Source organism: Cavia porcellus, unplaced genomic scaffold, assembly GCF_034190915.1.
Source record: "Cavia porcellus strain 051 isolate PalLab524CR breed Dunkin Hartley unplaced genomic scaffold, mCavPor4.1 scaffold_3, whole genome shotgun sequence".
In the NCBI taxonomy this organism is placed as follows: domain Eukaryota; kingdom Metazoa; phylum Chordata; class Mammalia; order Rodentia; family Caviidae; genus Cavia; species Cavia porcellus.
Genome location: NW_026947486.1, coordinates 106,557,187 through 106,562,382, shown reverse-complemented (window position 1 = coordinate 106,562,382; position 5,196 = coordinate 106,557,187).

Genomic DNA, 5,196 nt, shown 5'->3' with positions numbered 1-5,196 from the left:
CTGTAAAAGTAATGTATTAATGAAATATACCTTTTAGAAGATGCATGTGTTTTTTTAATTAAAACATCGCTGAAATCTATATGCAAGCAGACATCTGAAAATATACTGGAAAATTATAGACAAGAGTGGTGAGGTGGAATTTGATTTCTTAGACATAAAGTCATAACCATAACCAGTGGCACAGAAATTCACAACTACATCAGCGAAGAGAAGTTCCCAGAAATAAATTCAATTATTTATGCTAGCTAGTGACAAATATAGTTATTTCAATTCAGGCAGAAACAATTTTATGTATGTCCTGGTATGTACACTGTCTTTGGCTTGCCAGTTGAAAAAATAAGGAATTTTTTTCCTTGCTTCATATCTGTATAAAAAAAATTCTAGGTAAAGATTTAAAAGAAAAAAGAGCAAGCACCAACTTCACACATGAATAGTAAACTTTATCAAGTGCAAATACGCAACCCTCCCCGAAGCAGGCGGATCAAGAAATGGAGAAAGGCAGGAGGAAGAGAAGGGGGACAAACAGCAAATAAGATGTGTTTTTTCAAATGCTGGTGGGAATGTAGAGATTCCTTAGAAAACTAAGATTACAAATCCCATTGGACCTATATTCCTCTTGTGTGTGTCTTTCCAGAAGAATTAAAAACATCATATCACAGGGATATATGTACACACATGTTTAGAGCAGCACAGTCTGTAATAGCTAAATCTTGGAAACAACCCGTGTCCATCAATTGAGGAATGGATAAAAAAGATGTGGTAATTTTATACAAAGGAATACTACTCAACTATAAATAATGATCACACTGAGATATTTATAAATAAATGGATGCAACTTGAGACCATACTCATAATGAAATCAATCAGACTCACATCCATAAACATCATACTGTCTCTCTCATGTAAAAAACTAAAAGAGTAAATAAGATCCCAAAGGTACAAGAGATATTGTGAGAGGGAAAAAAACTACTCAAAAAAAAAAAAAAAAGACCAACTGGGATGAGGAAAAAGAGAAATGAAGAGAAAATGAAGAGGAAGGTGGGAAAATATATATATATATATATATATATATATATATATATATATATATACACACACACACACACACACACACACACACACACAAGATAGCTAAGATAATTGTACTACTAATTCTATTAGGTCATGCAGAGAAAACTGTTTATATTGTTTGATCTGTTTTGCATGCCTGAGCAACTATTTCAAAGGCAACAATATGCAATATAGTGACCACTGTTAATTTTCTATCATCTTGTTTTGAAATCCTGTATCATTTTTATTGTTTTGTTTCTTAAATATTTTTAAAGAAAAAAATGTTTAAAAATGTGCTGTGGGCCCAGGGGGAGAACATGGCGGACAGACAACAGCTACTACGGAGGCTCTCTGAAAGGCTCGGCTCAGAAGTCAGGAAGGGTGCGGAGTAAGGAGACATAAGCAGGTGGAGATATGCTCTGCTGACTCAGGAACGAACTGGGCTGAGAGAAACCAACTTGGAATGCAGTCCTGGTGCTAAAACAGGCACAGAAAAGCCTCAGTGTGGAGGCTGGAGCCTGCACCATTGGAAGCCGCGATTTGGGTTTCCCACCGCGTGGCGACTGCCTCTACATCAGCTCGGCAGGGAGAGAGACGCACGGAAGCTCTGAGAACGGGAATCTGCGAATGGAGTCGAAAACAGGACGGGCAGGGAGGCGTGCACTGACTTGTGGTGAGGTGAGTGAGAGAAACTGACACTCTACCACAGTTTGACTCCAGCGGAGGACATTCTGGGCCCGGGCAGTCCTGCAGGAGCAGGGCGCGGTGCCAACTCCAGCCACACATCCCCCTCTCTGGCGGGATTGGTGAAAAGTGCCTAGCCTATGTGACGCTGCTGGCGGACCCAGTAGGCTAGCCCAACCCAGATCCCAGAGCCTGACGGTGGCCGGGAGGGGCAGGCCCCGCGTAGGCTGCCTGGTCCGTAACTCCCTGGTGAACTGCGGTGGGCGGGAACACCTAACCGGTGCAATTCGATCAGGCTGTGGCTGACAGGGAGAGAAGCTGGGTCTCCTATATAAGCTTGCATATATAAGGAACAGAGAATATGGGAAGAGGCAGCAACAAGAAAGGCTCCTCGGCCCCCAATTCTGAGAAACAGGCAATAGCGGACACCGCACCAATAGACATAAAGCGCCATATAGAGAGCCTCATAGACCAATTCAGGAATGAAGTTATCAATGACCTGAAGCTAGAAGTATGCAGAATAGATAGAGAAATGCTAAGCACCACCCAAGAAAAAACAGATGGTGGAATGGAAGAACAGAAAAAGAGGGGAGAATTGTTTGACGGAGAAAACAGAGAAAGCATAGAATACGTGAAGCAGGCTCAAAGGGACTACCAAGAAACTAAGAAGTCTATCGAAGACTGGCATAACAGCTTGAAAGAAACTAAGGACAGATTATCTTAACTGGAGGGCAGATTTGTAATATGGGAGAATGAAATGAAAAACTTCTTAAAAATAACAAAGAAACAAAAGCAATAATACAAAGACAAGAAGATGATAAGAGGATCCATAACTTAAGGATTAAGAACATAAAAGAAGAAGTAGGGACACAAACAAATGAACTACAAAAGCTACTCACAGAAATAACCCAGGAGAATTTTCCTAATTTAGCAAAAGGTAAAGATACTCAGATGTATGAGGCATACAGGACCCCAGCTACCTACAACCCAAACAGAGCAACACCCAGGCATATAATAATAAAAATTCCAGAAATTCAATACAAGAACAGAATATTAAAAGCTGTCAGAGACAAGAAACAGACCACTTACAAGGGAACACCCATCAGAATGAGAGCAGACTTCTCGGCACAAACCATCAAATCACGAAGAGCATGGGGGGAAATAATTCAAGCTTTGAAAGATAATAATCTCCAGCCAAGATTGAGATATCCTGCACAACTGTCCCTGGAAATTGATGGAAAAACAAGGTGCTTCCAGGATAAAGAGGAACTGGGGGAATTTGCAACCACCAATTCAACTCTACAGAGAGTATTGCAAGATATTCTAAAAAAAGAAAAATACAAAGAATCCAGAAATAGTGGCAGGGAGGCCACAACAAATGGAGCAGAGAACAAAATGAAGAAGACAAACTGACAGCTACTGACAGAAAAAGAACTCAATAGAAATGAGGCAGAGAAGATTGGATGATAGGAACAGCTATTTTGGAGAAAATGACATCTTAATAGGTAATACTGATTTAGTATCATCTTGTTTTGAAGTCTCATCAAGCTTTTGTTCTGTCTCCATTGGTCTAAATAGGTTGTATCTTAATTGGATTTTATTATGTACGATAGTATAAGCAAAAACCTTTTAAAGACAAGGAGATTATACAGAAACCATTGTTCATTTTTTGTTAGTCAATTCTAAATACTCTGTAATGCTGTCATTCTCTTAAATGGTTTTACATTGTTTTGATATACTTAATGCTACAGTATACAAAGTTGTACTCAAGGATTTCAAGGAAAGAGACAATATGGTAACTACTTTTAGGTCAGGATTATCTGGTGGTGAAACACTATTCTGCTTAAATGGTCATGTTTTGATCTGTGCTGTTTCGCTGTTATGCCCTCTTTTATCTCAATCTCCACTCCATTATTTACTTGTTTATTTTTATCCTTTTAATTAAAGGAAAAATAAATAAAAATAGCAGGATATATTATAGTAACCCACTTTGACTTTCCATTATCTCGATTTAAAGCCCTGTATTACTCTCACCATCTTGTTTTTGACTGATGTTCCCCTATTCTGTTTTGCTGGATAGTATCAGGTTCGAAAGTTTAGGCATCAGCTGTGAAGATAATGAGATTCATTATAACGCCCATTCTCCTTGACTTTTATCTACTTTTGAAGACCTACAATGTCTCCAATGTTTTGGTTTTGTCGGTTTTGTTCTTTACTGTTTTGTTCAATTTTATTATAACTAATGATATAGGCAATTCTATTAGAGATAGCGGGAGGCATTATGGTAACCATTGTAGATCACCTTGTATTATGTTTTTACATTATCTATTATGTCCACCCTTTTGATTTGACCGATTCTGTTCTGTTATGTCGCATTTGGTTTTACTCTCTTCCAAAAAAGTAATAAGAACTGTGGGAGCAATGAAACCCAAAATGTGCAATTGTCATTGTACAAAAGAGAGGAAAAGAAAGTGCTCTAAACTATATAACTGCATGTATATTTAAGTGTATAAGATAGAAAATGATATCACAGAGTTTTATTGGATCATTGAACAGAACTGTTTGCAGTATCACTGTTGGAATGTCTACTTTATAAGCTTTAATTTTGTGACTTGAACAATTATTTCTAAGATGACAATATGTAATCCATTAACTAGTGATTTCCTACTGTTTATTTTTTTTCTGAAAATCTGTATAACTTGTACCCTTTCTCTGCTTTTTTTTTCTCCTTAAATAAAATTAAAAATTTTAAAAAAACGATGTGCTGTGTAACTGCACCAATTTCCTGATATGAATGTAAACTTTACGTATTACAAACGTACTAGTAAAATAAAAAACTGAGAGAATAAACATGCAATCTAGAAGTGCAAGAAACTGTTTAAACAAGAAAAATTGATGCTAGAAAAGCCTGATTATTAAACTATTTTACTATTTTAGTTAATTTTAATTGATACGAAGTTTTAGTTGGGGAGAATTAAAAAGTTCTAGAGATGGAGAGTGATAAAGACACAATGTGAATATGCTTAAAGCCACTGAACCATACACTTAAAATGATAAAGTTTATGTTGTGTATATATATTCCACGATGAAAACTAACATTTTTGTATGGCAAAATATTCTTTACATAAATTTAATAGATAAATAAAGTAGTGGTTAAATGCACATATATATCTGCATACACTTACATTTTAAACCCATCTGACAGCAAAAATGTAATAGCTATAATTTTTTAAATGGTAAGTGATCTTTGAAAGACATTAATAAGAGAAGATATATAAATGGCCAATACGCACATAAAAAGGTGCTCAATGTCATTAGACATCAGGAAAATGCAAATTAAAACCACAGAGATATCACTTCACACCACTAGAATCACTAAAATTAAAATAACTGGCTATATACTGGCCAAGATGTAGACATTCTTTTAAAAAGTATAAAAGACACAGAGAAAGGAGAGGAAAG